We start from the raw sequence: 23,259 nt of genomic DNA, 5'->3' as shown, positions 1-23,259 counted from the left end.
ATCAGACAGAACAGGCTGACTGACTTCACATTATGCTTTCACCTTTATGCTGACACCCAGAAGAACAGTTTCAGGACTCTGAGGACAGCCTACAATTACTCACTACTCAGACCTGAAATTCCAGTTCTTTCGCATTGTTTTCCACTTTCCATCATTGGCCACTTGGCCCTACCTGGTGTCAGATTACACTCTGGCAGCATTTATAGCACCTTGCAAAACAGCCAAACAGATCACATACCTAGCTAGACCTGTCCAGACCTGTGGTCTCAAGATTAACCCTTTTTTTGAGCATGTTCTGAAAACAAGAGAATTTAAAACCAAAGAAAAATATGCAACCGTAATCAAATACTGTTTTAACCTTGGTCATGAAAAAAGTTTAATTTCTTTAGGAAAAGGCTGAAAGTGATAATTATCTAAATGGTATTAATTGGTGCTTTTTATTTTGCAAGTAAACTGACCGAAGATACTTTCTTCTCTCTAGCACCATAAATTTGAACTGTGACAAAAATATACCTATCCAGAAACACAGACATGCTAAAATGTGTTTATCAACAAAACCTGTTCAGATAATTAAAAAATTTCTCTCTACAACAAGAATCAACTTGCAAGAAATTCTGTTTCACTTCTGTGGTTGTTTATTCTGCTTTTGAATATTTTCTTCTTCTTAGAAGATACACTCTAGTGCAATGGTTCCCCCATCTGAGAACATTAGCAGATTCTCATCAGTAATAGTCTTTCATCCTGGCCCAAATTAAAGGGGAAAATCTAGTGAGATGTTGTTCAATTCCTCCAGGAGATTTTGCCACATGACACCTCCCACCACCTTTAACTCCCACATTACACAATACTCTTCTAGAAGAAACTGTATTCTGTCTTAAGAAGTTCTACTCTTAAAAAAAAGACACATCATAACTAAAAACAAAATTTAAAGGTCATATAAATAGCTTAATGGCCATAAACTGCATTATTAGGTGATAGCTGTTCCATGTATTCAATGGACGGGGTTTTACTACCTTCACTCTAGCACCCTTGCAGTGGGGTTCTTCACCCTCACTCTTTGATAAGAGTAATTTATCAAAAACAGTAATATGACGAACTTAACTCCTCTACTTAAAACTAATCAGTGGCTTCCACTACCTACAGAAAAAACTTTGATTCCATTAAGAGAGCTTAAGTGGTTCTTCATGATGTCGCAAAAGGTATGAGAAAAACATGGCCAGTCAGATTTGTAAAATAGGATATCTGAACACATAAACTGGAAAGGTGGATGGGAACTGTCCACCAACAAAGCTTAAAAGTGTCACAATTTTTGTACTCTTCTCTTTCGTCTCAAAAACAGGTATTCCAGCATTTCTGTAGTTTATAGTCCCTCATGGCCCACTCTCCCACCCCAGTGTTAATGAAGCCAAAGTCAGCCTGCCTCATTTCCCCCTTTAAACCTTATATGTAATAAATACCCTTTCTCAGGTTTCTGTCTGTGCTCATTACCACGTTCATGTACTCTTGGATGATGATAATCTTTTGTATCTGTGATCATGGGGTACTCTTCCAAATCATAGGGGGACTAAACTTAAGAATATAAACTCCAGAGAGGAAAACATTTTCAACTTTTCCCAAATTCCAATAAATTTGATGGACTTTGAAATTCCTTGTGCACAAAACTTTCTGGCTCCTGATGTGTGAGACTGCCCTATTGTTTTCATAGTGTATCCCTTTTCTTCTTTAAATAATAGAAAACTACTTTCAATACATTTTCAAAGAATTTCTGATGTCCAATTTGAAGATCCTTAAAATGGGGTCCTTCCTACAATTGTCTTCGTAGATGTCTGGCACTCACCTAAGATTCTAAACTCAATGGCACCAAAAAATTAGAAGCAGCAAAACCACAACATGACAGATGAAAAGAAGAAGTAGAAAGCATGGGCTCAGTATTATAATTTATATACTTAAAATACAGATGTAATATTTATAAATTATGCACATTAAGTATATTTTCCTATTGTATAAACTGTAGAAGTAATCTTTAAGTACTATTTATAATAGGAAGATTTATAATACAGAACAGTTAAAATTGAGGACTTTCAGTTTTCATAAGATAATTTCTCAATCAATTTTTAAAATCATTTGTATTTTTAGTTATTGTTAACTAAAAAGTATGTCAACAACTCCTTGCATTATATTTTCTCTGATAGAAAAGTTTTACCACACTTATTTGATATATACCCAGAGCTAATCAAAAGATCTCTCTTTTGAAAATGGATACTTTTCCATTAGCAAAAGAAACTATGCTTCTATCAATTGACTTGGTAGTAAAAAGTTGATGAATATTTACTGAAATTCCCCCCTAATGTAGTACTATGGTTTAAAAAAAAAGGATAATGCTTGAACTTGATCCCAGAAAGTTTAAAATGTAGCTCAGGAAATAAGACCATGAGAGAAAACTGAACACCAAAGATAGTATTTATTTAAATGCTAATAAAGCTGGTCGATCTTGTAGTATTTCAGAAGAGGGTACAGTCAAACGGGTCGAGGAAATACTTCCCAGACAATGAAGGACATAAACTCAACCTTCAAGAAAAGTAGGATGTAGAGAGATTATAGAAAAGAAAAATAGAGTAGATATAGAGTACAGTGTATGAATGTGTGCAGAAAATCAAAAGTAACCAAAGTGAGTTTGGAGACAGTAGCTTTACAACAGCTGAGAGTTGATAATGGGAAATGGAAAATGTGGTTAAACAAGTAAAACAAAACTAAATTATGGAGAGCCTTCAAAGTCAGGCAGCGGAAATTAGGCTTGATTTGGGAAGAAGTAGAAAGTTCCCGAAAGTGTTCAAATCAGATTGCAACAACAAACTGTGATCCCTATGGTTACAAAGCCCAATGCAAGTCATATACCTGAGATCTGGTGAGTACCACCCAAAGATGATAAGAACAGCTTAAACAAACATTCCATAGTTTGATTCTTACACTATAACTTCCAGACACCAAAGCGTAATATGCCCTCCTTAAATTCTTCATTAATTACTTATAAAATAGAGATTCTCAACAACAGTTTTAAACTGCCCCAGGGTGTGGGGAAATTATTTAAAACAAACAAAAGTCACTTAACTAATTCAGTTTACTTCAAGTTTTTGTTTTTCACCTAAGGATTGGAAGAGGGGATAACAGGAAAATAAGATTTTCCAAAAAATACGATATTACCCTATTATCTTTCTTACAAGTTATTCAATTAAACATCAAAACTGACCTACAACCATTTGGATACTAGTGAAACTTTGAAATACATGAACTAGTTGCATCTATGGATAATTGTATTTTGTCATTTAGTATTAAACATTTGAATAAATAATGCTGATACAGTTACTCAATTAAGAAAGATGTGATATGTATGATGGACAAAAATTTCCTAGTCACTTAGTAGATACTGCTATCACAAACATGCAAGGAATCTTTACTTTCTTCCAGGGTGATGTTTAAAGACTTTATTTTATTTATTTATAGAGAGGGAGGGTGTATTTTATTTATTTATATAGAGAGGGTATATTTATTTATACACCCCCAAGCTGGGACCTGGCCTGAAATCTAGGCATGTGTCCCCACATCAATTGAACCAGTGAACTTTCGGTTTGCAGGACAGCACTCAATCCACTGAGTCACACCAGCTAGGGACTCCAGGGTGATGTTTACAAGACAGATAAAAACATCCGGTTGATCAATTAAGGCTTCATTCAACCTGGCTCTTTAGTAGAGGTATTTTCTGCTTTATGGCTTACTCTTGGAAAATTCAAGAATTCAGTGTTGCCTTAGTAGTTGTAACAGGCACATATTAGATTAAAAATACTTCACAGAAATACACCTAGGAATTGTACAACAGCACAATATGGTTAATTTGTGTTATCATTTCTTAGTAATACCTTATGTTTAGTAAGTGCTTTACAATTTACAAAGCAAAACATATATACTACTTTAACAACCACTGATGTTTTTGCAGATACAAAGAAAACCATGATATCCTTAAGGAGCTGAAACAGTTTAGAAAATAAATATGTAGAACAAAGTAAGAGCTACCATTTATGTGTGCCAAACCCTATGCTAAGAAGTTTACTACATCTTTCACTTAATCTTCACATCACTAACATTCACCTCACTTTATGTATATAAGGAACATAAGGATTGAGATTGCCAACAAAATGAGGGCAGGGACTTTGTCACAGTCACCATCATACTTCCATATCTTACACAGATGGTTCATGATAAATATCTATCAAAGGAATACTCAGGGTGTTCAGAGAGAGTTTAGGCAAGTGTCTGACTTCAGCTCATGCTCATTCGTCTATTCATCCATTCAACAAATACACACTTAGTACCTACAGTATACTATACTCTATTCTAAGTGCTAGAAATACAGCAGTAAACAAAACACCAAAATTTCTACTTTTATGAGGCTTCTAATCTAATGATCCTAATCAAAACATTATGTTCCCCCTCAAAATATTCTGCATCAAAAATGTGGGATTGTCAGGCAGTACAGGCTATCTCCCAACCTATGAATAGAAAGTTCTGCCAGTTTCTTTTCATATCACCCACAACTTCCCAAGCCCCAACAATTGGACACAGAAATGTGGCCTCTCCTAATGTAAAGACACTTAAGAGTTGTGGGAAAAATGTTTTACCTTTCAGATAATTTGTAAGTACATAAGGAGAGGGGAAGGGAAAATCTGGAGGAAAATAGATTAAGCTAAATCCAAAGGCAGACTTCTAGGCAAAGCTGATTCAGGCAGGGGTGTCTAACACTTGGCTCGTGGGCTGCATGTAGCCCAGGATGGCTATGAAAGCAGTTTGACACAAAATCATAAATTTACTTAAAACCTTTTTTTTTTTTGCTCATCAGTTTTTGTTAGTGTTTGTGTATTTAATGAGTGGCCAAGACAACTCTTCTTCCAGTGTGGCCCAGAGAGGCCAAAAGGTTGGACACCGTTGAGTCCTAGAGGTAATCTCAGGGCTTCTATTTCACTTGCATTTTTAATCTGACTTTGAAAGTATTGAAATTTAATAACAATAATGTATATTGGGATTAAAGATAATTCCCTTTACAAATAAACACTTCAAGGAATAAGAGAAAAATATTATTGTATTTGTCTTTCCCTATATACTAGGTGGCCTTCAGAAATCTTATCAGTACTATCTACATTGTTTTATTTATTTAGCAAACACTCACTAGGGACCTGTATGCCAGATAAGAAAGACAGTGGCTCAGACACAGTTTTTCCCTATGGGCAATCACATTCCACCAGCTAGAACAAACATCAACCACAATAATGTACATAATACAGCAGAAGTGGGTACAAAGCATATTCTCCCATGTTATTCAGTAATTATTCAGTATGGCCTATTTCTCAGAATTATAAACTACTTGAGCACAAAAGACATAAATTTTCTATATGTTCATTATTAACTAATATAATTTAAAGGATTATTAAGACTATATTATGTTGAAAGTCAAATAAGGCCTTATGATCAAAGGACATTTACTTTTATTAATAAAAAATTTACTTACTAAAATTCATGATTAAAATGGTTAAAGATTAGCATTTTAGCATTTTATAAAATTTTACATGCCATGATATACTCACTTGCCAGACTAACTGGTGGTAGGCTATACTTCACTGACTATCCTCAAAGTGATAACATATGTATTTTCTGATTCAAACACAGTAATATAGCAACACCAAAAAATAAATGGTGCACAAACAGAAAGCCCCATGTGTAAAATGGTACTCAAAAACCCTATGAACTATTTTCCACATGTCAAGCCTAAATTGGGTTTTAATAAACAAAAGAACTACTCAGTTGCTTCTTTTGAAATTCCTTAAAAATGAAATTCATGTAACTTTATAATTTTTCCTTCAATCTTTAATAAAGCAAATTTAAATCCTGAGATTTGATTTTTCTTTTGATGATTTAAATTTGAATTTTAGAAATAAGATAGTAACATATATCAATTTTCAGGTGAAAAAACTATTAGTATATGAAATTTTTAAACACATACCTAGAATAGAGAGGTCTAACCGTTGATCTTACATGTAAAAAAATCTTGCTCTGTTGATAGTAAGACTGCAATCTACAACCCCAAATCGCTGAGGCACATAAGACTTACAGACAAGAAATGAGAATAATACAGGGAGAAGCAAAAAGTGTTAAATGGAATCATTCCCTCTATTCAGTGAGGAAATCAGAACTGCAATGAGTATCTAGACATTTTCATCAGATTAATCTAGAGACAAAAGCAAAAGATTTTTGATGCTTAGCAATTCAAGAAACTAAAGTATTATTAGCTACATTTTCTTAGTGAATAATCACTACTTCTAACTAGGGCGGAAACACTAATTATTTCACTGAGATACTTGATTTCAATAAATAGCAAAAAACAAATAGTGGGAGGGCAAAAGCATGAGAGAAATCACAAAGAAATTATTTCTTACAATTAAACCATAAAGAAATACTGCAGAGAAGAGCCACATTACAGTTCTTTAATCAGCTTGTTGATTTTAGCATGAAGAAAAGAAATTCAGTCATGTATTTACTTATCTAACACGTATTCATAAAATCTATTATATGCTAGGTACTGGGTATACAGAAGTAAAGTAGTTCACTGCCTAAAGAAAAAGATATGTAAACAGATTATGCACAATATAAATAAGTAAGTCAATCAAGTGATGAGGGAGTACAGAGAAAGAAAGAAATACCTGTGAGAACCTGAGAAAATCTCTAAAAAAAAGTAACATGTGGGACATTTCTCTAGGGATAAGTAACATCTATTTTTTCAAAGTGAAGAGAATGTGAGCAGAAGAGGTGGTGGACATTCCAGGTAGAATGAACAAAAGTAAACTTAAAAGCTTAAATCACTTTATAATTGCTGAAATAGCAATTTAATGAAAACAAACTCTCCCCTACCTCCCAGCCAAAATAACACAAGACGCAGCATCAGAAGACCTGCATTCAAATACTAGTTCTACCATTTACTAATTATATTTTCTTGGATAAGTCAACCTCTATACTTCCTTTCATCATAAATTTGTACCACAAAATGCTTTACAAGTATTCAAGAATCCTGATACCCCCAAATACAAAAATAAATAAATACTCAGAATATTAAAATTTCAATATCAAAATATTAGCTTATCATTTCATATTGAATGTATACCATATGTACAAACAACCAATCTTTTATGGCCTACAAAATTTTCACAAAATTAAACACTTTGAATTATGCAAAAATTATATTTTCTATAACACATCTAATTGTAATCTATACATTCCACAGAACACAAAACAAGCCTCCGACATACCCAAGATCAATTAAGTAACCAAAGTTTAATGAAACAAGCTTTATACTTAACTGGTCTCCCTAATGGGACATTAAAGCAGCAACTGTACATCTGTGTCTCTGTTCCCCTCATCGTGGTTTAACTGACAGGAAGCAGAGAACAAGATATGGCATACAAACATCAAGTATTTCCTGCCTTCTCTGCTACATCTTTATGTCTTGTTTTATAAATAGACCAATAGTTTATGTGAAAACATATCAAAATATGGTATCAGAAATACTAACTACGAATGATGAAGAGTATTTATGAAAACAGCAAATAAAAAAGTATTTTGAGGTTGGATTCCAAGTTCATTATGTGCAAAAAGAGTCATTATTATAGTTTAATGAAGAAGTGTACTTAGTATTAAATACCTTACAAATTAAAACTTGAAAATCACAATGGTTAAGTAAAAACAATCAAATGCTTGAACAATAATCTCTCAAACTATTTTCTCCAACTAGTTAAATAAGTAACACTTTCCCACGTAGATATATGAGATCTGTCCAGAAAAAGTCCAGCCATTAATATAACGAGAACAGTTTGTGCAGCATCAATGTAACCTGCAGCCAAGAAGAGTGGACAGGACTGTCCTATATTCATTATACTAGTCAGTGGGGGCGGTAGACACCCACTGAGCGAGCACTCTATGTGGCTGTGGCATTCAAAATGACTGACCAAGTAGAGCAATGAATCTGCATTAAATTTATTTTTAGAATTTCATTTTTATTAGTTATTAAGTCACTAATATACAAATAAAATGTATATGTTGCTATTAAATATTTAATGATTTTAATTAAATGTTTTTATTGTATTTTTTCCATTACCATTTAATCCCCTTTTACCACTCTCCCCCCAGCAATCACCACATTATTGTCCATGTCCATTAGTCCCTTTTCCTTTTTGCTCAGTCCTCCCACCCCCACCCACCTCTGCCCACCACTTGCTGTCATCTGCTCTCCATCTATGAGTCTGTTTCTGTTTGCTTGCTAATTCAGAAAGATCTTTAGATTCATGAGTGAAATCATATGGTATTTGTCTTTCTCTGACTCCTTATTTCACTTAGCATAATACTCTCCAGGTCCATTCATATTGTAGCAAAGGGTAAAATTTTCTCCTTTTTAACAGCCAAGTAGAATTCCATTTTGTAAATGTCCCATAGTTGTTTTTCCACTCATCTATTGATGGACATTTGGGCTGCTTCCATATCTTGTCAACCATACATAATGCTGCAAAGAACATAGGGGTGGTTATGTTCTTTCAAATAAGTGTTTTTGGGTTCCTTCAGATATATTCCCAGAAATGTGATTGCTGGGTCAAAGGCAGATCTGTTTTTAGTTTTTAAGGTATCTCCATACTGCTTGAAACAGTGGCTGCACCAGTCTGCATTTCCACTAACAATGCAAAACGGTTCCCCTTTCTCACATCCTCACCAGCACTTCTTTGTTGATTTACTGATGATAGCCTTTATAACAGGCATGAGATCTTCCAAATCTCACTGTAGTTATAATTTGTTTTTTTAATATATTTTATTGATGATGCCATTACCAGTTGTCCCATTTTCCCACTTTATTCCCTTCCAACCTGCACACTCCCTTCCACCGCATTCCTGCCCCCCTTACTTCACAGCCATGGGTCATATATATAAGTTCTTAGGCTTCTACATTTTCTATACTATTCTTAACCTACCCCTGTCTATTCTGTACCCACCATTTATGCTTTTTATTCTCTGTACCTTTTTCTCCATTCCCTCAGCCCCTTCCCTGTTGAAAACTCTCCATGTGATCTCCATTTCTGTGATTCTGGTCCTGTTCTAGTTGTTTGCTTAATTTGTTTTTGTGTTTTTTTTATGTTCAGTTGTTAATAGTTTTGAGTTTGTTGTCATTTTACTGTTCATATTTTTTATCATCTTTTTCTTAGATAAGTCCCTTTAATATTTCATATGATAAGGGCTTAGTGATCATGAACTCCTTTAACTTGACCTTATCTAGGAAGCACTGTATCTGCCCTTCCAGTCTGAATGATAGCTTTGCTGGATAGAGTAATCTTGGATGCAGGTCCTTGCCTTTCATGACTTTGAATACTTCTTTCCAGCCCCTTCTTGCCCATAGGATTTCTTTTGAGAAATCAGCTGATAGTCTTATGGGAAATGTTTGGAAGGTAACTGTCTCCTTTCCTCTTGCTGCTTTTAAGATTCTCTCCTTATCTTTACTCTTGGATGATGTAATTACGATGTGCCTTGGTGTGTGCTTTGTTGGATCCAACTTCTTTGGGATATTCTGAGACTCCTGGAAGTCTATTTCCTTTGCCAGATTGGGGAAGTTCTCCTTCATTATTTGTTCAAGTAAGTTTTCAGTTTCTTGCTGTTCCTCTTCCTTTCTGGCACCCCTATGATTCGGATGTGGGAATGTTTAAAGTTGTCCTGGAGGTTCCTAAGCCTCTCCTCATTTTTTTGAATTCTTGTTTCTGCATTCTGTTCTGGTTGGATATTTATTTCTTCCTTTTGTTCCAAATCATTGATTTGAGTCCTATTTCCTTCCCTTCACTGTTGGTTCCCTGTATATTTTCCCTTATTTCACTTTGTAGAGCCTTCATTTCTTCCTTCATTTTGTAACTGAACTCAATCATTTCTGTGAGCATTCTGATTACCAGTGTTTTGAACTCCACATCTGACAGGTTATTTCTCTCCTTGTCACTTAGTTGTTTTTCTGGAGTTTTGACCTTTTCTTTTGGCCATATTTCTTTGTCTCAATGCACCCATTACATAGTAAAGGGCAGAGCCTTAGGTGTTTGCCAGGGTGGGGCAATCCAGGTTGCTGCATTGTGGTGGTGTATGTGGGGGAGGGGTCAGAGAGGGAACAATGCCAGTTGCTGGCATTGTTTAAAGTTGTCCTGGAGGTTCCTAAACCTCTCCTCATTTTTTGGAATTCTTGTTTCTTCATTCTGTTCTGGTTCAATGTTTCTTTCTTCCTTCCGGTCTGAACTGTTGATTTGAGTCCCATTTTCCTTCCCATCACAGTTGGTTCCCGGTACATTTTCCTTTATTTCACTTTTCACTCTATTTTGTGACCACACTCAACCAATTCTGTGAGCATCCTGATTACTAGTGTTTTGAACTGTGCATCTGATAGGTTAGCTATCTCCTCATCACTTAGTTGTATTTTTAAAGAGCTTTGATCTATTCTTTCATTTGGGACATTTTATTTTTGTCTTGGTGCATCTGTTACATAGTAAAGGATGGAGCCTTAGGTATTCACCAGGGCAGGGCAACGTAGGTTGTGGCACTGTATGTGGGGGAGGGGTCAGAGAGGGAACAGTGATGATTGTTCAGCTCTCTGCTAACTTTCAGTCACTTCTACAGCTACCCACAAGCAAATTGGGTACTGCTGGTGCTGATTCCCAGGTGGGTGGGTTTGTGTACATTCTAGGACCCTGTGGTTATCTCCAACAAACTGCCCTGTGAGACTGGGAGTTTCTCTCTCTGCCTCAACTCCCACAGATTTTTTCGGTCACAGGTTTTGAGGCTTTATTTCCCCGTGCTGGAACCCTGGATTGCATGGTCTGTCTCACTCCCCAGATGTTCCTCCTAGTTTATCTGCATGCAAATGTGGGACCACTCATCATGCCAGCTGCTGCCTCACCTGGTCCAACAGCCACCACCTTGCTGTGAGGCCTCTCTGCCCCGGATGCCTATCTCCACCCCTCCTACCAGTGGATGAATTGTTTCTGGATGAGTGTTTCTTCTTTAACTCCTTGGTTGTCAGACTTCCATACAGTTCAATTTTCTGTTGATTCTGATTTTTTGTTTTTAAATTTGTTGTTGTCCTTCTTTCAGTTGTGCGAGGATGCACAGCGTATCTACCTACACCTCCATCTTGGCCAGAAGTCTGTGGTTTTAATTTGCATTTCTCTGATGATTAGTGACATTGAACATCTTTTCATATGTCTATTGGCCATCAGTATGTCCTTTCTGGAGAAGTATCTATTCAGGTCCTTTGCCCATTTTTTAGTTGGGCTTTGCTTTTTGGTGTTGAGTTTTTTAAGTTCTTTATAAATTTTGGATATCAACCCCTTATCAGAATATGTTCTCCCATTCTGTAGGTTGTCTTTTTATTTTGTTGATGATTTCTTTTGCTGTGTAAAAACTCTTTAGTTTGAGGTAGTCCCATTTGTTTATTTTTTCTTGTTTCTTTTGCCTGTGGAAATATATCTGATAAAAAATTGCTACAAGCAATGTCCAAGATTTTGCTGCCTATGTTTTCTCCTAGGATTTTTATGGTTTCAGGTCTAGCAGCTAACTCTCTGATCCATTTTGAATTTATTCTTGTGTGTGGTGTAAGAAGATGGTCTAATTTCATTTTTCTGCACATATCTGTCCAATTTTCCCAACACCATTTATTGAATAAGCTATCTTTAGCCCATTGCATGTGCTTGCTTCTTCTGTTGAATGTTAATTTTCTATGAGGGTGTGGGTTTATTTCTGGGCTCTCTATTCTGTTTCATTGATCTATTGGCATCAAATTTTGGTTAAGCTAGAACATTCCTCCACAGAAACTATTTGGATGATTCAGAAGGCTGCAGCTATGGCCAAGTGGTGATTGGCAGTTTCATTACAATCACACACATCACCTCTTGTGCAGTTTTGTTTGGCAAAACATCAAATTGTCCAGGTGACTCAGTCTCCTTACAGCCCAGATTTGGTGCCCTGTCACTTCTGGCTTTTCCCAAAACTAAAATCACCTTTGAAAGGGAAGAGATTTCAGATTGTAGATGTGATTAAAGAAAATACAATGGGGCTGCTGATAGTTATTGGGAGAACTTGGTGAAGACCCAAGGTACCTACTTTGAAGGAGACTAAGGCATCATTGTCCTATGTACAATGTTTCTTGTATCCTGTATCTTCTTCAATAAATGTCTCTATTTTTCATAGTGCATAGCTGGATATGTTCTAGACAGACCTTGGATGACCCCCTCTCAAACCCTGCCTTTACCTCTGAAAAAAGGTAAGTACCATAAAAAAAATAAATAAAAAGCCTTCCACTAACTGGCTTAAAACAAAGTAGGATAGAGAACTTGCCTCTTTGATCTTTAGTTATTTTCTTTTTTTACCACAGTTTGCCAGCACTCTTCTGATTATAATTTGTATCCCCAACCAAACTATCTCTCTACTCTATTGCCCACTTCCTTATATATCCCAAACATATTTATTGATTTATGTTCAACTTTCAACTAAACACAAATTTAAAAAAGCTTTATACTTCAAAAAGTAATGTGATGTAATGTACAGCATGGTGGCTATAGTCAATAAGTACCATAGTGAATATTTAAAATTGCTATGAGAGTGAATCTTAAAAATTCTCATTACAAGAAGAAAATATTTTAGCTTTGCAAGGTGACAGATGGTAACTAGACTTATTGTGATGATCATTTCCAGTGTTACAAATATCACATTTTTAGGCTGTACACCTGAAACTTATATAATGTTATGTGTCAATTATACTTAAATCAAAAATAAAAATTTAAAACTTTTAAGTTAAAAATTTTAAAAGACCAATTCTTATTGTGGTATGTTATTTTAAGCAAACTTCCAATTAATAACAACTAAACAGAGATGCTCATTTTTTATCATGCTTAGCTGCCTCCCAAACTAATAATTTTTAAGAATCACCTTAATTCATCAATCATATGCCTTATATTCATTCTACAAAAACTTGAAAACAATGAGCCTACATTTTCCATTCATACTGGTTAATTCTTACCTAAGCTGTAAGCTCCCACAAGTACAATTTCACCAGACTTTAGTGCTATTCCTATCTTAGTCATTATTCAAAAATTAATCAATACTTTACAACATACAAGCCTATCTTCAGCTTCTTGTGACTTCTCTTTGCTAAACAGTGCTTAATGTACACCTAATAATCAGCTTTAGGCATGACACCATGCTCATAAAGTAACTTACAATCTGTTGTTGCCTGTGGTACACACCCCAACAGAGACCAAACCCGCAACTAGTCATGTGCCCTGACTGGGAACCCAACTGGAGATTTTCTGCTTTGTGGGATGACACCCAACTAACTGAGCCACACTGGTCAGGGATCTAGTTCATTACTTTCAAGAGTATAAGAGTTACTATTTCTGGTGCCTTTATAGCATACCTTTAGTATACTTCTTTCTGCTCATACTTGTAAATGTATTATTTCAATTGTTCCAAATCCCTAGGAATAAGTGTTCCTGAACCCTGAGGAAAGTACCCATTTTTCCTTACACATTAGATGCCTCCCTACTGCCTCTGGCTCCAATGATCAAATTACTCTAAAAGATGAGAAATCTCAGAGCAGCTACAGAGAATCTGCGTCCAGCACCTTCTCAACAATCAAATATGTTAACAATGGTGTGCAACTATTTTATTCTACCAAGGCCAGATAAGTACTACATCTTCATTTCAGTTTATTCCCAAGACTAAAAGGTTGTAAATTATCTCTAATGATACATAAATTTGTCTCTCATCCATCCAAGGATCAAATATAACATCTGGTTTATTTTATTTTTTAAAGATTTTATTTATTTATTTTTAGAGAGAAGGGAAGGGAGGAAGAAAAAGAGGGAGAGAAACATCTATGTGAGAAACATCAACTGGTTGCCTCTGGTACATGCCCCAACCTGGGACCAAACCCACAACCCAGGCATGTGCCCTGACAGAGAATGGAATTGGCGATCCTCTGATTTGCAACATGACACTCAACCAACTGACACATCATTAAGGCCTAACGTTCAAGTTTAGAAAGTTCACATACAGCATTTTGATTAAAATTATTAATACAACAAATCCTCTGTTTCTAAATAAAAACTGTTGCAAACTGTCTTTCAAAGTAAAACATATAAAATTTATTTCAATTAATTACTCTAATTTAAATCTAAAATCTTCACATTATATTTCTTTATGCTTTAATGCATAAGTATGTATGTTTTGCATGGTATATATTTTCTAAGATTTTATTTTTAGTGAGGAGAGAAGGGAGGGAGAGAAACATCAAATGGTTGCCTCTCACACACCCTCAACTAGGGACCTGGCTTGCAACTCAGGCATGTGTCCTGACTGGGAACTGAACCTGTAACCTTTCAGTTTGCAAACCAATGCTCAATCCAGTGAGCCACACCAGCCAGGACTGCATAGTATATTTTAAACTTTATATAGATAATATCATACTGTATATATTCTTTTAAGATACTTTAACGAGTTTCTTTCAGATATAAAATTTTGAATAAATATAAAGTTCATTTGGAGAGAAAGTAAACAATATACATTCTGCAGAACTTAGTGCTTGGAAAATATTACTAAAGCCAAGTCATGATTATTAGGCTTCCATTATAAATATCTAAGATGAACAAAATGGACTTCTGGTCAATATGGCAAAGTAGGTAAATACTGTGTTTACCTCATCCCACAATGACAACAAAATTACAACTATAGAACACCCATCATTGAGAACCTGAAGTCTAGCTGTACAGAAGTCCTACAACTAAGGATATACAGAAGAAGCCATGTGGAGATTGGCAGGAGGTAGAGGGCCATTTCTCCCACACCCACGAGGGGGTGTTAAAAATCTGGAAAAATATCTTGCCTCTGGAGGTCCTACCTGCAGAGATTTCCTCTGAGGAGTATTAAGTCCCAGCCCTACACCAGGCTCCACAGCCCAGGGTTACAGTGAAGGAAGGGAAACTCCCCATAATTTCTGGCTGTGAAAACTAGCTGGGATTGCAGCTGAGTGAGACAGAAGGCTTCTAGAGTCCAAGCGTTCCTCTTAAAGGGCCCTCAATGGGTTTACTTGCTATTTAATAAACTCACTCCCTCCAAGCTCCAGCACCAGGGCAGCAGATGAAAAAGCATCAGGGATTTACAAGGAGGAACTGGCTTGTCTAGAGTCAGAGTGAGGGCTGGAGGGGCAGCTTTCTCCTAGACAGAAGTGTTGGCAGATTCCATTATTCCTTGTCGAACCCTTCTACTACCCAACTGGCAGGCCCAGGCAGGTGACAAATCTGAGTCTCTATCAGTCTGGCTTACACTATTGGCCCCACTCTATTGATTCCCTGAGACCTTGCCTCCCAAACTTGCATGCCCAAGTTGGTTCCAGCAGCTTTTAAATACAAACAAGCATTCTTGGTTCCTGGTACTGACTTTCCTAAAATCTCTCAAAGATTTACAAACCCCAAACAAGTGGCAACTCACCTCAGCATGCCCTCTACTTCTTGCTAAACAGCACTAAACCCAGCATTAGTGTTAGCCAGCCTAAGTTGACAGCTTAGCCCCTTTCCCAGGTACCTCTAAGACCAGCACAGCCAACGATCTTTTGCAAATCAGTTGTGGATCATAAAAGGTGGCCCCAGGCTGGGCACAGGCAGCAGCTGACCTTGGCCTGCACCAGAGCTGCTCCAAAGGGGTTCCAGAACCAACCCACACAGTGTCCAGTTTCAGACCACATGAGAGCATGACTCAACCACCTCTACAAACAACACACCAAAATGTTAGACTTGGCAGCCACCACAGCCATGCTAAAGCAAATCCTGGTCCATGGAGTCAGCCCCTGCACGTTAGCTCCTCCATTGTAGTCACAGCCACTTAGACCGAGGGTCAAACCCTCTCACTGACATACCAACAGAAATCAAGGCTCTACTACAACCAGAGGGCACACAACACCCACACAAGGAACACACCTGGAGCACCCGAATTAGGTGACCAGGGTAACCTAATCCAGGACCAAACTATGTAAGGCTACTCTACCAAGACTGGGAGGTGCAGCAGTTCTATCTAACACATAGAAACAAACACAGGGAGGCAGATAAAATGAGGAGACAGAGAAACATGTTTCAAATTAAACAGAACAAAACTCCAAAAAAAATAAAGTAAAATAAATGGAGAGAAGCAATCTACCAGATGCAGAGTTCAAAACACTGGTTGTAAGGATGTTCAATGAACTTAGGGGAAAAATAAATATATTCATCCAAATGTTACAATGAAAGGACATAAGGTGGCTGAATGGATAAGAAAACAATACTCATATATATATGTGCCTACAAGAGATCCACTCCACATCAAAAGACACCGACTAAAAGTAAAGGGATGAAAAAAGATATGTCATGCGAACGAAAATTTAAAAAAGAAAACCTGGGGCAGCAATACTATGTGAGACAAAAGAGACTTTAAAAATAAAAGCATACTTTTCAGCTTTTGGCTTGAAGGAGACAAAGGTGCAACTTTCTTCACTCATCCTGAAATCACATTCATCCAACACCAGCCACATCCACCATGCTGCTGAAATTAGACCCCATTGAAATTAAAATCACGTACCTGAGGTGCACCATTGGGGAAGCTGGTGCCACATCTGCCCTGGTGCCCAAGAACAGATCCCTGGGCCTGTCTCTAAAATAGGTTGGTGATGACATCACCAAAGCAACCAGTAAATTTAAGGGTCTGAGGATTCCAGTGAAACTGACATTTCAGAACAGACAAGCCCAGAATGAGGTAGTGCCTTCTGCCTCTGCTTTGATCAACACAGCCCTTAAAAGAAGCACCGCAAGACAGAAAGAAGCAAAAAATAATAATAATAATAAGCACACTGGAAATATTTCTTTTGATGAGACTGTCAACACTGTGCGACAGATGTGGCACCCAATCTTTAGTAAGCGAACCCTCTGGAACCATTAAAGAGATCCCAGAGCCTGCCCAGTGTGTGGGCTGCAATGTTGATGGCCGCCATCCTCATGACATCAACAGTGGTGCAGTGCAATGCCTGGCTAGTTAAAAACTAAAGGAAAATATTTCAATTAAAGATCATTTGACCACCCCCCAAAACCCCACAAAACTTTTTAAAAAATACAAACATATTTTAAAAATACAAGAAACAAAGAAGGACCCAGCAATTCCACTTTTGGGTATTTATTAAAAAAAAAAACAAAACCCCTGGCTGGTGTAGCTCAGTGGATTGAGCACAGGCCTGCAAACCAAAGGATAGCGGTCAAATTCCCAGTCAGGGCACATGCCTGGGTTGCAGGCCAGTTCTCAGCAGGGGACGCACGAGAGGCAACCATACATTGACATTTCTCTTCTTTTCTCCTTCTCTCCTTCCCTTCCCCTCTATAGATAGATAAAATCTTAAACCCAAAATGCTAATTTGAAAAGTCAAATGCATCCATATGCTCATTTCAGCATTATTTAAATAGCTGAGAAATGAAAGTAACCTAAGTATCCATTGATAGTCAAATTGATAATGAAGAGATGGTACAGATATACAATGGATTATTACTCAGACATGTAAAGGAATGAAACCTTGCCATCTGCAACAACATGGATTGACCCAGAGAGTATTACACTAAGTGAAATAAGTCAGGAAGAAAAGACAAATACTATATAGTTTCACTTACATGTGGATTATAAAAAACAAAATAAATGAACAAACAGACCAGAAACAAATTCATAGAAATGGAGAACACTGATGACTAACAGATGTGAGGGATGTTTGGGGGAATGGGTAAAAGGGGGGAAGTAATTAAAATGTTCAAATTGCCAGTTATTAAATCAGTCACAGGGATGTAAGGTACAGCATAGGTAGGAGTTCCAGCCAAGATGGAGGAGGAGGTAGACATAATTTGCTTCCTCCCACAATCAAAAGAAGGATAACAAACAACTGAAAAACAAAAAACAACAGAACTGCCACAAAATCAAACTGTGTGGAAGTGCAACAACCAAGGAAGAGTTTAAGAAGAAACATTCATTCAGACTAGTAGGAGGGGTGAAGACAGAAAGCCAGGGCAGAGAGAGCGTGTAGCACAGGGCAGTCCCACATTCCCATGCAGATAAACCAGGAGGAATGACTGGGAAGCGAGACAAACCCCACAACCCAGGGTTCCAGCACAGGGACATAAAGCCTGAAAACCTCTGACTATAAAAACCTGTGGGAGTTGTAGTGGGAAAAACTCCCCGTTTCACAGGAGAATCCATTGGAGAGGCCTGTGGGATATAGAATGTACACAAGCTCACCCACCCCAGCAATCAGCACCTGAAAGGGAACAATCTGCTTGTGGAAAGTGAAGGAAGTGATGGAAAGTGGGACAAGAGCTGAGTAAGCTAGCAACTGGCATTGTTCCCTCTCTGACCCCTCCCCCACATACACCACCACAATGCAGCAACCTGGATTGCCCCACCCTGGCAAACACCTAAGGCTCTGCCCTTTACTATGTAATGGGTGCATTGAGACAAAGAAATATGGCCCAAAGAAAAGGTCAAAACTCCAGAAAAACAACTAAGTGACAAGGAGAGAAATAACCTGTCAGATGTGGAGTTCAAAACACTGGTAATCAGAATGCTCACAGAAATGATTGAGTTCAGTTACAAAATGAAGGAAGAAATGAAGGCTCTACAAAGTGAAATAAGGGAAAATATACAGGGAACCAACAGTGAAGGGAAGGAAATAGGACTCAAATCAATGATTTGGAACAAAAGGAAGAAATAAATATCCAACCAGAACAGAATGCAGAAACAAGAATTCAAAAAAATGAGGAGAGGCTTAGGAACCTCCAGGACAACTTTAAACATTCCCACATCCGAATCATAGGGGTGCCAGAAAGGAAGAGGAACAGCAAGAAACTGAAAACTTACTTGAACAAATAATGAAGGAGAACTTCCCCAATCTGGCAAAGGAAATAGACTTCCAGGAGTCTCAGAATATCCCAAAGAAGTTGTATCCAACAAAGCACACACCAAGGCACATCGTAATTACATCATCCAAGAGTAAAGATAAGGAGAGAATCTTAAAAGCAGCAAGAGGAAAGGAGACAGTTACCTTCCAAACATTTCCCATAAGACTATCAGCTGATTTCTCAAAAGAAATCCTATGGGCAAGAAGGGGCTGGAAAGAAGTATTCAAAGTCATGAAAGGCAAGGACCTGCATCCAAGATTACTCTATCCAGCAAAGCTATCATTCAGACTGGAAGGGCAGATACAGTGCTTCCTAGATAAGGTCAAGTTAAAGGAGTTCATGATCACTAAGCCTTTATCATATGAAATATTAAAGGGACTTATCTAAGAAAAAGATGATAAAAAATATGAACAGTAAAATGACAACAAACTCAAAACTATTAACAACTGAACATAAAAAAAAAACAAATTAAGCATATGACTAGAACAGGACCAGAATCACAGAATTGGAAGTCACATGGAGGGTTATCAGTGGAGAGAAGGAGGAAGAGAATGGGGGAAAATGGTACAGGGAATAAGAAGCATAACTGGTAGGCAGAAAATAAACAGGGGTAGGTTAAGAATAGTATGGAAATGGAGAAGCCAAAGAACTTATATATACAACCCATGGACATGAACTAAGGTTGGGAGAGAATGCTAAAGGGAAGTGGGTACAGGGTGGAGAGGGAGAAAGGAGAAAAAAATGGGACAACTGTAATATCATAATCAATAAAATATACTTAAAAATAATGTACAGCATAGGTAATATAATCAATAATACTGCAATAACTACATATGGTGACAGATGGGTACTAGACTTATTGGGGTGATCACTTCAGATGTTATATAAATATCTAATCACTATGTTGTATACCCAAAGCTAATACAATGTCAACTGTAATTGAAAAATTAAAAATAATTTTAAAAAATAGAATGTATAAAGCAGCCTATTTGCAATGTTGCCTCTCACCAAAAACAAAAACAAAAACAAAAAAACCCCTGCCTTTCTTCAGAAGATACTTCATTCCAGAGATGCCATGTATGGAGATCTTAACAAGAAACCTGGGGGTCCTACCCCAACCATCTCTTTCTAAATTTCCTATAAGGCGCAGGGTCTATCATCACCACTGACACAGTGATAATTTTGTCAGCATGAGTATGCTCTAAATTGCTGTAAGAAAATCTCTGGCTAAGTTTGTTTTAAAACTCACTTCTTTAATTCACTCTGAAGCTAAATCATACACAGCAACTCAAAGTTCTCAAATTAAGGATCTGGCTGGGTAATTCGGTTAGTTGGAGCATTGTCCTGATACAGCAAGGCTGTAGGTTCAATCCCTGGTCAGGGAACACACAAGAATCAACCAAAGAATGCATGAGTAAGTGGAACAACAAATCGATGTTTCTCTCTCTGTTTCTCCCTCTCTCTAAAATCAATAAAAATATTTTAAGGAAGAAAAAGCTCTCTCAATTAAAAAGAATACAATAGGAATGTGTAAATCAGAAAATGCCTAATGAGCCCTGACTGGTGTGTCTCAGTGGGTTGGGTATCATCTCTAAACTGAAAGGTTGCCTGTCCAATTCCTGATCAGAGTACACGCATGTGCTGCAGGTTCAGTTCCTGGTTGAGAGCGTGCAAGAGGCAACCTTCTTGTTTCTCTCCCCTACTTTCTCCCTCCCTTCCCCTCTCTCTAAAACTAAGTAAATAAAATCTTTTTCATAAAAGGAAAATGCCTAATGAGGAATGAAATCTATGGGAAGATGTTAATTTGAAAATATATTTCACCTATTACTATGAAGTATATGAAGATGACTGAAATCATTGCCAAGTCCTTTTACTATGAAAATTAAACTCAAAGTTACTGCACAGAAAGTCCTTAGATTGGAAGAGAAGCTAGTAATTACCTTCTTCTGCCTGTTAATTTTCCTTTATCACAAAGTTACCAACTAAATGGAAATACTGGGGCTCAGAATCAACACTTTCATTTTCTTTGAAAAATGCTGATTTTCTCATTAGATAGGTACCAAAAAATAGAAAAATACTGTATCATAGCTTATATTTAACATAAAGTTTAATAAAATTATACTCTATCTCAAATTGTAAGTACTGTCATTTCTTTAACTAATTGTTATTTTTGGATATTTGGATTATTTCCAATGTTGCAATATTATAGTGATTCTCAAAATATGGCTCCAGAAACATTTTCAGGTAATTCATGAGGTCAAAGCTATTTTCATAATAATACTAAGGTATTATTTGCCTTTTTCACCATGTTGATATTTCCAGTGATTGTGCAAAAGCAAAGGTCAGTGCCTTGGTACGAACAAAGGTTGAGTCACCAAACCATACTAGTCATTGTATTACCACTTAGAAACTCATATTTTTTTAAAGATTTTATTTATTTACCTTTGGAGGGGAAGGGAAGGAGAGAAGGAGAGAAATATCAATGTATGGTTGCTTCTCATGAGTCCCCTGCTGGGAACTGGCCTGCAACCCAGGCATGTGCCCTGACTGGGAATCGAACCGCGATTGTGTGGTTCGCAGGCCCACGCTCAATCCACTAAGTTACACCAGCCAGGGCAGAAATTCATATTTTTAAAAAGCCAGTTTCACTTTTCTTTACTTAAATCTCAACCACTAAGTACACCTTTTAAATATTCTTACAAAATTGGAAGTATGCATAAAATATTTCTGTTTAATAATAAAACAGAATGGTTGGCTTAAATAAAAGCACTAATGCTATTATTGTTTTGAGTTGTGAGATAAATTAGCTGCTTTTTCATGGAATGTCATTTTTACTTGGAAGGACTACTTATGATTTAGAATTGCATATTTGGCAGACATTTTCTCAAACATATTAACAATGATATATTGTATCATATTATATATTTCTCACCAATGATAAAATGTAAGTTTTCAACAGAAAAATCAGAATTTTGGAAAACTTGTGCCCAATACTTGGAACTTGTCAGCTTTCCCGTACTTATAAGACTTCTGATAAGATCGGTGTGATATTTAAAAAATTGATTTTCAAAAATATATCAATACTGACATATTCAAATTACCAATGAATGGTGTTACAGAATCTTGCTCAGGTAAAAAATTAATTTACTCAAAGTGCAAGACAGATGAACATAATTTATTGTTACAGAAGACAAAAAGTTTATTTGTTAGGGTTTCAGAGTCCCTTAGCCCTAACCTTTAAGAAACTGGCATTTGATGATTTGATGAGTTTTTGTGTGTTTAGTATCAAAGAAGAAATCCACGATTATGTGAAACAGCTATTAAAATACATCTCTTTTTCCAACTACACATCTGGGTGAAGCCAAGTTTCCTTCATATTCTTTAGCCAAAGCAACGTATTACAATGCATTTACTGCAGAAGCAGGTAGGAGAACCTAGCTGTCTTTTGTTAATCTAAAAGTTAAAAGGAGAGTTGCATTCCTTTCCATACAGATTATGCTTTGGAAAACACCATCATCTTTTGGAAAAATAATTGCATGAACATGTAATAAATTTATTTTTAATTAATGTATTAATATTAAATTTTATTTTAATGTCTAATATTGGTAAAGATTGATAAATATAATCCACATAAACAAAAGCTCTTTGGAATCTTCAGTAATTTTTAAGAGCATAAGGAAGAAGTTCAAGAAGTTGGAAGAGTAAAACACTTGAGAACTGCTACACTATTACAACCAGTGGTTCAAGTTCAAGAAGTTGGAAGAGTATAACACTTGAGAACTGCTACACTATTACAACCAGTGGTTCTAGTATCCTGACAGCTAAATCTTTGTTCCCATCCTTATATTTTCTTTTGGATAATCTATGATAGAGTCCTAGAACTGGAGTTTTTATATCAAAAGGTATGTAGATTTTCAAAGTATTTGATATAGGCCAACTGCCTTCCAAAAGGCTTTTTTCCATTTTTTACTGCTATCAATAGAATGCATGCATGTATATTTAATGGCATTTTCACCGACCCACAACACTTTAAATTCTGTCAATAGTTGAAAAAATATTTCACTTAATTATATTCCTTTACTAGTAACTTTAATATTTTAACATTAAATATAAGTATAAACATAATTATATCAAATATATATTAACATAATCACTATATAATAATTAATATATCAAATATAAATATAATAACTTAATA

The 23,259-nt window shown here is 36.4% G+C and overlaps 1 protein-coding gene across 4 annotated transcripts in view; it reads right to left on the bottom strand.

The window, feature by feature from the left end:
- ELF1 (E74 like ETS transcription factor 1) overlaps window positions 1-23,259 on the bottom strand; it is a 138,022-nt gene that overhangs the window by 66,071 nt on the left and 48,692 nt on the right. Inside the window, exon 1 of one of the 4 annotated variants that reach the window (XM_037060430.1) lies at window positions 7,401-7,422. The exons of the other annotated variants lie outside the window; for them this stretch is intronic. The gene's annotated coding sequence lies outside the window, so the exon portion shown is untranslated. Of the gene's footprint in view, window positions 1-7,400; window positions 7,423-23,259 lie in introns of those variants that run through there. 4 annotated transcript variants of the gene reach the window in all.

Source organism: Sturnira hondurensis, unplaced genomic scaffold (assembly GCF_014824575.4).
Source record: "Sturnira hondurensis isolate 20B ecotype Veracruz unplaced genomic scaffold, ASM1482457v3 Scaffold0001074, whole genome shotgun sequence".
Lineage (NCBI taxonomy): Eukaryota > Metazoa > Chordata > Mammalia > Chiroptera > Phyllostomidae > Sturnira > Sturnira hondurensis.
This window is presented reverse-complemented; position numbering and strand designations above follow the sequence as displayed.